Raw genomic sequence first — 13961 nt, forward strand, 5'->3', positions numbered from 1 at the left:
CCCAAGGAAAAGAAAAAGCCAAGAAACTACTAGCTGAACTCATAACAAGAGAAGCTAAAGTTGACAATCGAATTGAATACGAACATGGTAAGATCAGTGAGGCACGTGAAAGTCTGGCTACGACTAGGTCTCTTCGTGATGTAATTTCTGATCCAGAATTATCACTGAGACTGAAGCTGACAGAGTTATTTAAACGAAATGGTATTACAATCGCTGCAATACTGACTGCCCTTGGAATGACAATATCAACAATTGCCCTGGCTGTGACTAGAGGAGGAGCGGGAGCAGGAGGAGCAGGAGCAGGAACTGGCGGGTCTGGTTCAGGTCCACCCAAAGTATATACAAAAGCGAAAGAAATTGTAAAGCAATTTGGCGAATGGTTAAAAACATTGGCCGCAAAAAGTGCTGCTGCAATACCAGGTTTAATCGGCTCCCTCGTCAGTTTTCTATTAAAAACAGCAGGATCGGTTGTCGGATTTGTCGGAGAACAGCTATGGATATTTTTAACTGGATTAACATTAGTCATTATAAATAAAATTATGTATTAATACGGCATCAACATGTTTGGTGAAAAGAATATTGCAAAGTTTCTTTCCAAAAATAAAGACCTGTTTGGTTTCTCCGTCGAATTGGAATGGTGCAAACTCCGACGAGTAAATCGACATATACTTCGAGCAAATCCAGGTGTCAGACTCAAAGATGATAATCTATATCATAACATATTAGCTTTCGTGAAGGAATGTCAAAAGACTAACTTCTTTAAGCGACTAGAATTCATAGCTGTATTCCAGGATACTGAGGATGACCAAGAGGCTCATCATCTCCAAGAATATTGGGTTCTTCGATTGATTCGCGACACAGGCAATCGATTTATCTTTCAGTCAGACGGAAATATTTACGTAAAGATGTGATTTTCTTTTTTCTTCTAAGTTATTATATACACGAAGTGAAACTTAAGATGTGATTAATTTTCTTTATAACATGTAATTTCTTTTTTTTCTTCTACTATATACATTACACGAAAATGGGGTACGATAGAACATTATCACCGACTTTTACCAACCGAATACCGAATGGAACGAAGTCAGAAAGAACTCATCACGTGATTGCTCATAATCCAAGTGAGGCAGATCCAGGCCAGACACTTATCATACGATGTCCAAAGTTAGAAAGCGGAGTACTCTTAGTTCCAGATACTTTCGACCTGGTTTTTGATCTCGAAGTAATGGGAGGTGGAACTACCCGTGTAGTACAAAATGTTGCAAAAAATTTGGTGGAGAGTATGAAACTCACATTTGAGGGCCAGGCACTTTCCGATTTGAGTAAATATAACCTCATTGAATGCTATCGTGATCTCTTCAAACATAAAAGGAGAGATCGAACATGACACTGTACGGAATTCAGAACGAAAATCTAAGAAAATTGAGAAGTGGCGCGGCCGATGCAGATGCCGCCGTCGTGGGCGATAATTTACTTTTTGACACATATAAAACAAAATATGCTATTCGTCTCACTCATCCCCTCATAACAGGCCATGGAGTTGCATATCCATCAGCGTTAGGGAGTCATATCGAATGGGAATTACGTTGGCACCCCCCCCCAGCCCCCCAATTACTTGTTAGTAATAAACTGATTACAACCAATTATAAATTAAAAAACATTCAAATGGAATACGAAACAATTTCTGACCTCAATCTCGCGAGGTCAACTGCTGGTTATTACAACGGTGGAAAAAGTTACCTTTACGAGTATATACATTATTTTAGAAAAATCCCATTCAAAGAATCGGACACGGTTATCAATGAAAATATAAATGTACCACGACGTAGCATTAGAGGTATCGCTATACTCTTCACTAAAAATCAGAATCAGTCAGAACTGAACAGTGAACTTTTCTTTAATCCATCCATTGAATCTGTGTCTGTATCAATCGAAGGCATTGCAAATAAAGTGTACGCTCAGAAGATGATACCAAGACAATTTTGGCGAGAGGTGCGACGGTATTTTGCTGAAGATAAAGATTGGTGTGAAATTGATATAGATGAGGCCGATTATTTGAAGAATAAATTCTGTCTGTTTATCGATCTGCGTAGTTTTAAAGATATTGAGTTTCATGGAAATGGTTTAAAAGTAATGAACACAAAGGACGGAATTCAACTTGACATCCTGAAGAAAGATACCGCGTGGGGTGGCTGACGCTCACAATGATAATATATTTGCCCACATTTATGTTATCAGTGATGCCCTGGTCTCTATTGAAAATAGTAGATTAAAGTCTTTACAATTTTAAACCCGTCGTCCGTCCTATCGGCCATGTTTCTGCCAGCCATTCGCCCGTGTCTGGATTGTATAGCTGCACACGTTTGATATCATTTGGCGCCATCATGATTTTACTGCGCTTTTCACTACGGATTTCTCCAGCCTTTTTCCGTACAAACTGTACAAACTGTGCCGGCTCCGGCTCCTTCCCAGTTTCAAATAGATCTTTATAATCTTCAAAGTTCAAATGTTTTCTAACACAAACATCTTTCACCCCTTTATTTTTTTTCGTCTCCGAAGTTGGAGTTCGAAAAGCATACACTTTCGAGCGTATGCCGACAAAATCAAGAATAGGTTCACCATTCAACTCATCTTTAAATTTACCTATCACTTTTTTATTAATCTTCGGAAAGTTGGGCCCACTCATCCCACTAGTATCATATATAGACTTCTCACCATTCTTTTCCACATCTTCCCGAACTATATCATTGAAAGTTACGTCCGGATCCGGGGAGGGTATTGGTACACTGTAAACAAAACTGTCAGTATCCATGTAGGCTAATCGTATTCCAGGGAACTGGACCCGAAAGTAATTGTAATGCGTCTCATACATAAGCAGCTTAGAAAGTTCCAGTACTGCGGCGCCGATGAAAACTGGTTTTACATATCTATGCTCATCCGTTTTCAGTTCCAGTAGGGCACTGTCGCAGGAATCGCCATCCTCTTCGGAAGTTAGGAAAGTTATATGTTTCATCTTTGGATTGTACTTCTGAATCTTTTTACGTCCACTATCCGTGCCGTTCCAGTCCGAAACAAATTTAAAGTCTCTGTACTTTCGAACATCTTCTATTGTCTTACCGAACATTGCATTATTCATCAGCTTATAGAAATTCTTTTCGAAATCTGTCCCCCCCTTTGCCCTCATTTTAGTGTTAAAGTCGATATATTTCGCGAGACATGGAGCTTCATCGAAAGCAAGCACCCGATAAATCTTTTTCAACCGCATTCCCATCCGAAGATAGAATTCCAGCAACTTGTAGTGTAAGACATAGGACTCTCTATCCATCACACTTGTAATCAGTCGACCGCCCTGCCTCGGAAATTCATAGTGATGCGGTGCTAATGGCAAATCGCTGTGTTCTTCATGTAATTCGGCTGGGTATTCTAAGTCTACTTCTAGAAAACTTGGTGGAAAGGTGGAACCAGGTCCCCACCCTCCGGCTCCGCCCCCCGCTCCGCCGGCGGCCCATTCCTCCCACTCTTCCATCGTCATCCAATGAAGTCCGCCCGTAGGCATTGCCTGACTCATTGCCCAGCCGTAGAGATTGTTTGCATCGAGATATTTTATTTCGGTCACCGGCTTCTCTGGATCGTATTTCGCGCCAGCGTTAAGCCGGATGATTTGTCTGTAAATAATGAATATTACACTGGCTGATACCTCCTCGTATTCCCCGTTGTACGAAAGTCATCTGCTCAGCATCTTGAATGAGTTTAAACTTATTACCCGTGTAAAGTAACATAGCATCCCATGTCAAGCCAGGCGCTGACATGTAATGGGCCGGATCTAACTTATATGCTTCTAAACATGTGTCGCGAAAATTTTCGAATATATTAGCAAGAAGGAGAACATCCGTCTCACAATAGAATTCCATATAATCACGAATCGTCTTACATCCAACTTCGTCCATACTCTTAATGCATGTTCGTAATCAGACTCAGAAATCCCCTCTTCCGTCAATTCGCTATAAAATTCCCCCTCTCCGGGAGCTGGTTCTCTCCAGTCTGTCAACCGAGTCTAAATATTCGTAGGGGAAGAAACCTTTCGCCCTTTGAATGTCCGGGTACGAAAGTGGGGCCGCCGTCCACCCGTGGTCTCCGGCACAGTTTTTGCCAACTTCGCCAATGACCCCATCATCAGCTGAGCACTGTCCATAAACTTTATAGAAAAGAAACGTCTCTTTATCTCCCTCTTCCCTCCGGCAACAACAATTGAGGCGTGAAAAATAAATGTTTTCGAGAGACACCATAATTCCTCCATTGCTCGTCTTAGCTATGATTTTAGGCTCTGGTCCGGAACCCCCATCATCTCCTTCGGTAACGATTTCATGTAATTCTTTCAAAATAAAAGAACCATCGTATCCCTTGAGGTTGTGAAAGTAGATAGGAATGGTTCTCGACGGCCGGCATCCTTCGCAATAGAAGGTCGCCTCCTCCTTCACTACTCGGTATCCTGCCGGCTCTCCACATGCAATACAGACTGGATCACATCCGTCGCGCCGGTAATTAGAAGGATCCCTAATCGGTATTATTTTCCAATAATACGATTTAGAATAATACTCGGCCCGTTCTTTCATATCCTTTAGAAAGTCTGTAACACAGGAGAGACCTGTGAATGTTCTTTTACCATAAACAGTGGGTCGGCCCGGCCTCGTTCCGAAGGTCCCCACCCCCGTTCCACCATAACATACGAAAGACAAATTGGAATGTGCCGGCCGGTCCCCTTCTCAATAATTGCCTCAGTATCTGCATAGACGACGTAGGGGGCGGGGACCTTCTTCCGATGTCCTTCGAATTGACACACTTCCTTAGGAAAAACTGGCTGGGCGTCGTCTGTTCCACAGTATACCTGATGTTTTTCTAATTCTTCTGTTGACTTAAAACCTCTTTTACAAACCAGGCAAATACACTTCCTTCTGCGCTCATTCTTTCGATTAGTACGAGAATTACGAAGGCGATTTAACGCAGTAATTGGTATGAAGTGGCACCTTCGGGCTTCGCCAACTATCAGTAAGATATTTGCTATTTGATTCCTATCACCTTCGGAAACGGGCTCCGCCTTCGGCTCCGCTACAGCTACTATATAACACATTTATGCCGGACGGATCGGGATCATTCTCGTAGATCTGAAATACTTGAAGTTTGATGCCTGGATTTTGCTGCTCGAAGCGCCTGAATACAGTCATATCGGCGGGCGTGGGCGTGGGTATTCCCTCCCAACAGTAGTCAGCCATAAATGGGGCGTACGTATTCCATTTTCTCCTTACCTGACCACATTTCTTTTCACGAAACTCGGGGTCGGTCAACTTTAAACTTGCTACGATGGCGTATTGAAAACAGTTCTCAGCCCCCACCGGTAGAATAAGATCGCTAACACAATGCTTATTTTTTAACCATCCGGGAAGTTGAATCCCAGCCCCCGGGCCAGCCCCGAGTAAAACTTCTACTAGAATTACTTCAAAATTAAGTATCTCCTCGAGAACGAGACCAGAACCCTCAACAGCTTCAATTGTATCAAGCATACGATCGTAGCGATCTATTAATTGTTGCCCCACATCCGACCCACCTACATCTTTTGTGTATGTATTTTTTAATTTAACAGGCAATGTACGATTTTGTGTATTACCAGTTTTCGGATCCGATAATTTGACTTCCATTTCAGTATAAACAGAGTACATCTTTCTTTCTTTGGCCATACCTTCAATATCCACCAGCTCCCCGATATCCTTGACTCGCTTGACTTCAGGAAATTCTTTTCGTAAAACTGCTCCCTTGAATGCTGTATGTAATCGACGGGCCATAATAATCTTTATGATATATACTATCCTAAAAATTTTTAAAATGAAAAAAAATTATTCTATGATAGGTCATCAAAATCCACTATAATATTTTGGCAGCATTTATTTGTTTATATATCTCGCCTAATCTTTCTAAGTCGACTAGTTCTTCCGCATCTTGAATTTCTGGTTTATTAGGCGCAGCACAAAATAACCTCTCAACAGTGAAAGAAAGAGCACGCTTACTTAAGCGCGGTTTAAATGCTAAGAATTCTATCTTACTACCTTTTCGGATATTACGAGGTACAATAGCAGGATTTTCTCGGACTGGTAGTAACGGACTCACTGTTTAAAACCGCAGTCAATTTCTTGAACCATATCAATACATGTAGCGAAATCGTGATTTCTCCCTCTCCCTCTTTTAAACTGAAATTTAAAATACGCCACTGGCTGCGCCCCGCTCCCTCGCTTCTGATACACTTTAGATGGATTGTAAAATCTGGTAGTATTCTTGGAGTGAGCGGTCAGGCTTGCAGCATAACTTTTAGCAGTGCTTGCATCGAAACTTTCACCTAGGGTACGGAATACTATCAGATCGGTAAACTTTTGAAGACTTTGTTGCCAACGGACACACACCCCATCGCATGTAGCTGGATCTTTTGAACCGTACTTAGGTCCGATATTGAAAACTACTTCTAGCTCACTGTCTACGTATATGAAAGGATCTACATATTCACCAAATACTAATTTGCCTCCATCATCAATTTTGATGTTTTCTCCGGTTTCAAGTATTTTTATTGCATCTGAAATAGAAAGGATTGTCATTGTCTTATCGTATATATCTTAATAAAAAAAATTTTTAAAAAAATTTCTATGATATAGTATCCCAAAATGTCATACATATTCATAAATGGACCAACTGGAAGTGGTAAGAGTTACGATGCAGTAAATTTGGCAGAGACTCACGTACCAGAATTTGACACTAGTTTTTCTAGCAACATTGCCGACTTTTATAATGGGCGCCACGTTTCGATTGCTGATTTTCAGAATCAGTTTATAGAACATACTCTTAGTTTACAATGTCGGGCTGGGAGGAGGAGGGAGGTTTCCCTCCCTTCAGAACAATACATTATTTGTGACTCTTCCATAATTCAACATCTGACTTTTTCTCGAATCCGGGGCGTTTCCGTGGCAACGGAAGAAAAAAAGATTGTTTCTAGAGCATTTGACCATTTACCCAGTTTCATTATCATATTCAAAGATATGCCTTGGGATTATTGCAGGCGGAATGTGTTGACTCGAGCCAGGTCGTACGAAATAGCCGCCTTAGAAGAACTAGAAGAGATTCACAATAAGTTCAAACAGACTTTCTTAGAAATTTGCCACGACTACAGACTTCCATGTTTGGTAATTCGGAACGCTCTTACCCCCTCGTTCTCAAGAATATACTTAATCCAACAATTGATACCGAGACAGTCGGACCAGTAGAATATCCACGAGCTTTTGACTTTGGAATTGCATGGAGCGGCGGCAGCCAGGGATTTTTAATAGACGGTTTCAAGGAGGAGGAACTTGAAAAAGCGTACTTCCCACCTGGTCAAGAACAACTAGAACAACCTCGAGTCTCACTAAAGAACCTACACAAACTTCTTAACGCTTGTGAATCTGTGTGTGCTTATAATGCTTCGTTTGACCTACGAGCACTTGACATTATGAAACCCTACGGTTCCGAAAGGGACTTTGAAGTTACTTGTCTATGGCTCATGTCAGTTGTGTACATTATACTTCAACCAGAACTTATAGATAAAGCTGAAAAGGGGGGACTCGAAAGAACGGACTATGGCAACATGAGAAGTCGTTTTGAAGATCTTGCAAACTTAATATGTTCAGGAACCGAGTTACCACCTCATCCACATACGGCCGAAAAAGATGCAGTAAGTGAACATTACTACGACAGTACATGATAAATACTTGGCCAGGTGGGGGGTGGAAGTGGGGTGGTAAACTGACACTTTCGGCTTTCAAGAAATTAAGACTTTTTCCATGGTACTTATTGAATAACTTTCGTAAATACTTACGTTAGTACTTACGTAGTACTTGACAAGTACCATGGACAGGAACTTACGAAGTACTTGACAAGTACCATGGACAGGAACTTACGAAGTTCTAATAACATTTTCCTCTGGCTCCCAACTATTGAAACTTTCTGGATAACCTTTCCATTTTATCAGATAATATTTCTTTCCTCTAATTTTTTCGTCTTCAAAATTCGTTCTACTCTGTACAGCTCGTCCGAAAGGGCGCTCTGAAGTTCATCAGAATAGAAAGTGCCGAGTATTTCCTCTCCATTCAGATCTTTTATTTTGTAAACTGGCGGCGTTCCCAGTCCAGCCGCATACACAACTTTTGAAACCACGAAAATCTCCTCTGTCCAATTTGGTAAATATCCTTTCTTAAAAGTGGTCTTGTATTTTGTAATTCGAACCGTTCTCCCGGCTTGAATTCAGGGTCAACTCCCCGGCTGCCAACTCAGGACCGAATAGTGTATAAAATGCCTGCCAATCGTTCTCCTCTGTTACGTCCCTGGGTTTCATTTTGATACTTCCGTGAACGGTGTTATTGTAATTCTCAAGAAGTTCTGGTAGAATAGAAAGCCATTCACGTGTCTGTTTATATGTGAAGTATTTCCACATCATCGTCTTAAGAGTCCGATTAAAACGTTCAACGACGCTAGCTTTTTTGTCACTGTAGGTGTGAAACCAGTGAATTCCCGCCTCCTCCAACCATTTCTGCATTTTTCGGTTAGTAAATTCCCGCCCCTCATCTGTCTGAAGTTTGTCGGGTTGCCTCCCGGATTTCTTAATTATGTCTTGGAGCGCCTTCAGCGTATCATCAGCCGTTTTTGACTGTATAGGCCTGGCCATGCATATTTACTGAGCACATCGATTACTGTTAGCATGTATCGAATGTTACGGTTCTCTTTTGCGAACGGGGGAGGGAATTCCACGAGATCCGCTTGCCATTGAGAGTCTATCGATGTTACAAAAACGCGACGGCCGCCCGTAGCATGAGAACGAGGTAACGGTTTATGTAGATTATAAGTTAGCTGAGTTTTTAACCACTCCTGCACCTCTTTCTTGGTCACTTTCAGTCTGCTGGCCCGTGCTGCGTCATACAATTTTTGTACACCTCCAAAACCAGTTTTCAGGTTGTAATATAATTCTCTAAGAGTACCTTCGGCTTCAGCTTCCATAATTGCTATATTATACGAATAATTTTATGTCGTACGGATTCCGTAAATGAAATACTAGTTTACTGAATGGCCTACTTTTCAATTGCTTGATTAGGCCCACGACTTCCTGTTCTGACACCTCCATTCCATATTCTTTTATAATAGTTTTGTTGTCTATCTTGTTCGGTGTGTAAAATAGTACTAACATCTGTATGTTTTCCCTAAATGGTTTACTAATACTAGTATATTGTTGAGTCAGAACCCAGACAGATAATCCGTCGTGTCTTGCACTGAAACCAAGTTGGACTAAAACGTTACTGCGCTTCTTCATATCTTTGGACGAGGCGCAGTCATCGAGGATTATTAAAGTGTTCGTTCCAGCCCATTCTTTATGCACGTAGGTTAATGTATCATCCACTGCATCGAGTCCGACTGGAAATATAAACACATTATCATCGGTGAAAATGAATCTTCTATTATACGCTTTATTATTCATGAATGTTGGGCAAATGAATATCACATATTCGAATTTCCTTAAGTACGGACCGGTGAGGAGGTCCAACATAAATTCTGTTTTGCCAGAATATGTCGGTCCAGTTATAATCATGTTGAATGGTGGGGTTACGTATATTGACATTTCTCTGGATCTATATACTGTAAATTAATGAATCTCTTCTAGTTCTTTTAAGTTACTGGTTCGAGTTAGATGAAAACCCAGTCACATCGACAGCATCTGAATGAACTATATAGTTAGTGACTTTATTCCAGTACCTACAATAGTAATGAATATTGCTAAAGATAACAAACCATTTTACCATATTCGTGAATAGGGTCTACGCTGGTCGTAGATGCTGCCCGTTCCGGGGAGGGGAGGGGAGGCCCCCGAGTCGTGTCATTGTGAGGTGGTGGTGACTCTCGGGCTCGTCCTGCCACTTCACAGGATCCCTCCCCTCCTCCCCTCCTTCCATCTCGTGTACAGCACTTTCTCGAACTTCCGTGTTTATATCACCGTTCACCCCGAAGGACATAGATTCTGTTGCGTATTGCAATTCATTATTATAACCCGAGATTAAAGGGCCCGAAAGAATGACCATCTCAGACGGTAAGAGAAGTAAATTTGGCGAAACTGCCATATCAAGTTTGACGCCAGTATTCATTATTGTGTCTTGATATCGCCTATAACTAATTACTTTGTCGGTATTACGAATTTCATCTTCGAGGAGAACACCGAATTCTTTTCGGACTTGCTCTGCACTGCCAGTATCGCCCACTATGGTACTACGAATATTTGCTTGTGCGCCAAGTATGCAATATACGTAGGCTTCAAGGCTTTCATTGAGGCGGGCGAGACCGGCCTTTGTTAGTCCCAAGTCTCCCTTCAGAGGAATGAAACTATTGTATTGTCCCTCCGATCCATCATTTCGGAAGAAATAATAGTGTGGTCTGTCTTTGTCGGGCAGTACATGTTTTTTCTTTCCAAAAATGGTATGTGTATAGAAAACGCCTCCGTCGGCGGAGAGGAAAAAGTCATGACCGTTGTATATCGCTTTTGGCTGTCGAACGGGACCACGATTAGTGTAATATTCATAACCATAACCAAGACCTTTATTTTGACCTTTTCGATAACGAAAGTCGGACTTCGTTGGACTTATATTTCCAAATTCTGTACATAGAAGTTCATATTGGACGAGATTGTATGGATTGTCGCCCGCTTTGAAGGTGGGGGTATCGTCTGGAAGTGCAACGCCCATTTCGTGAAGGATCCGACGTATTGTAAAGTAGTATACATGGAAACGGCAGAATGATCGTATTTGGGGCGGAAATTTCTTATCAAAGAGATGGGCGAATGATATACCACAACCAGTAGTGCTGCACCATACGGCGAAATTCAGTTGCTGGTCCCAATATTTCATATGCGGGCTGCCAGCCAGACATTACTTTCTTTAGCTGATCGATGGAGTGATTACGTTATCTTTAAATATATCCCGTGGATGAAAAGTAAATTTATCTGTCGGCGTTACATATATTTCTAAGTCCATGAGAACACGTTTTATGTCGTTTGGATTGGAAGGAATATCAGAATGCTGTACTGTCGGTACGCTCGTCTTATTCAATTGAAAAGCAACTGGGAATAGGTCTGTACTCATTATTCGTGTTTCTATATACATATAGATTTAAATGGAGGAGAATTTTCCATACTTCGGAATCGTACTAACATTCCAGACCATGTTAATATTATATTTCGGATTCAGGTTTAAACGAATTTTTTATTTTTTACTAAGAATAGATAACATACTGCAAACAATGGAGAATTTAATAAAGTCATCGGCAGCGGCAAATACGACAGCGCCCTATCTGAACGGTTCTGAAGGACCAACCGCAGCGTCGGACAATAATCGATCCATAATAGAGACGAAACGTGAAAAAATACTCTGTGTCATCGCAAGTGGTCAAAGTAAGTTATTTTTTGGTAAGGAGATTTCAGTTGCTGACGTAGAAAAATGGAAAGATGAAACGGTGGTTAAAGCCTTCAAAATGTACGAAGCGAAATACAGTTCTCTTATAAGTGATACCATCACTCAAAGTTTCATAGATCTAGGAGCCCGTGCAATCAGTCAGGTAGTTCCAATCGATGATCGAGATAACTATGCCACTGATCTTAAAAAGGATTTTATTCTAAACAGTGAAATAAAACGATTATCAGGACGGATAGGGTACACGTGGGGGCCCTGATTGCTCTAATTTCCACCGGTTTAATTACGGGTAAACATTTAAATTTTAAAAAAATCGGGTTTAATATAGTACCTGAAATAAATGGATTCAACTTCGACGACTCAGCAAACGGCTCCGCCAGGGACTCCGTCAGGGACGATCCTAACACCACACCGGCACCTCCGACACAGCGCAACATAGAGAAAATGACGTTACGACGAAGCATCCAGGGAGAGTTGCTGCGGGCAAGAAATTAGCGGAATGGAACAGGCAAAACAGGGAGAAGAAACTAAAAGCAATGGAGAGGGAGGGGGGGGATAGCGATGCGGTAGCGACTGAAGCAGACCTACCGCCTACAATGAAAGAACAGTGTGATAATAATTCACGCTGGTATAATAAATGTTATCTTGTTTTAGGAATTGTGGGAGTTTCATTGACTGCATTAGGGCTATATTGGGGGCGTGCTCGGCATATTTGTCCCGTTAATCGATCGAGTCCAGATCGGAAAGATCCTCCCCAAAATAAGAAAGCGGAAAAAACAGAGCCAGTAGCGGCTCCGGGGGCCAGCTCCTCTACATTGTATGAGATGGATTAACTCCCCATATTTTTTATTTTTATTTTTTATTTTATATACTAGTCAGCAATCATGGATATTAAAACAGTTGTAAACACAATGTACGATGGTATTGTAATCGCAGGACTTGCGATGGGATATCTAATGATCTCCAGCAAATTTCTGAAAATAGAGGTTGGCGATCCAAGTCGTCCAAATTTGACTCGATTGGCAAAATTAGGCGGTGCGACTGCTGCCGCGGTAGCAACCAAAGATCTCCTTGAACAGAAAAATATTATTCCTGCAGAACCTTATACTTCGTAATGGGCACCTTCGGAATAATAATAATATTCATCGAACATTTATACTTAGTAATATATATACAGCGCACAACAATGATCATTTGGATTGAAAGCCAAACAGGTGAACCAGTCACTGTTAATTTTTACCCTTGCATTGACACGACACAGTTTACGAAGATAAGACTGCTAGAGTGCGGACTATATAATTCATGGCATAACATAACATCGACGAATAATGTAATAAAATATCAAGAAGGTGACCAACCGAAGAAGACTAAATCAATACGTCCAGGTAACTACAATATCGATACGTTAAACAAAGCAATCGGGTTGAAGCAAAAAATTAATTTTGAAAAACATCTGCCGACAAACCATGTTTATCTAACTTTGGCTAAAGATATTAAAGTCTATTTCAATGCTACAGGTAGCTTCGCCAACGTCGTCGGCTTTTCAGATAAACCTGAGGACAACCCAGTTATAAAAAGTACTATTAGTCCGAAGAAAGTGGATTTCTTAACAGTCACTAAATATATAGTTCATTCAGATGTAGTCGATGTTACTGGAAATTATGTTTCATTTGGTTCGGGTGCCTCCGGAGGATACATACAGGGGAAAGTATCGAACTGTTTACAAATACTTCCCATCCGGGATACGAGAGAAATAAGTGAAAAGGTTACTTACGATTTTAAAAACGGAGCAATTTCTATGCCATTGAGAAAAGGGGGAGATTACATGAATTCAATTCGTATCTGGATAACAGATCAGGATGGGAACATGATCGATTTCAATAACTGGCCAATTAGCTTTTGTATTGAATTGTTGTAGTCCCGAAGCGGGTCCCTACCGGTGTAACCCTATCGGAAGATAAACCATCCCACAACCAATCCTCCAGCAATATAGATCATCTCATATTTCTTTTGCTCAGGACTGGGTTGATAATAATCTGAGAGAATTGAACTGCCCCTTCGGAACGGCTTTGCACCGCTTCTGCTTCTTCCAGGATTTCTGCATCTGTATCTCTTAATTCTACCGCAGCATGCGCATCCTTTGCTTGATTTTCTCTTTCCCAGTCAGCCTGTAGTAATCTTTTTCTGACCAGACGTTGCGATCATGTTCAAATTTTTCTAATGCTTTATCATGTCGAACTTTCTCTTCAATAAGAGCCTCACCATTCCCAGAAAGCTTTTGTCCGATAATATTTCCTCCTGTGAATGCCGTTGCATTTAATACAGCACCGAGAACTGTCATTCCTATTGCTGAAGCCATGACTGTGTATTGTATATTACAAGGTATTATTTTAATTTTCACTGTATATAGGTCCCTACGGAGTATGTCTGATCCAAGTGGCT

This window comes from Ptychodera flava, chromosome 14 (assembly GCF_041260155.1).
Source record: "Ptychodera flava strain L36383 chromosome 14, AS_Pfla_20210202, whole genome shotgun sequence".
NCBI lineage: Eukaryota > Metazoa > Hemichordata > Enteropneusta > Ptychoderidae > Ptychodera > Ptychodera flava.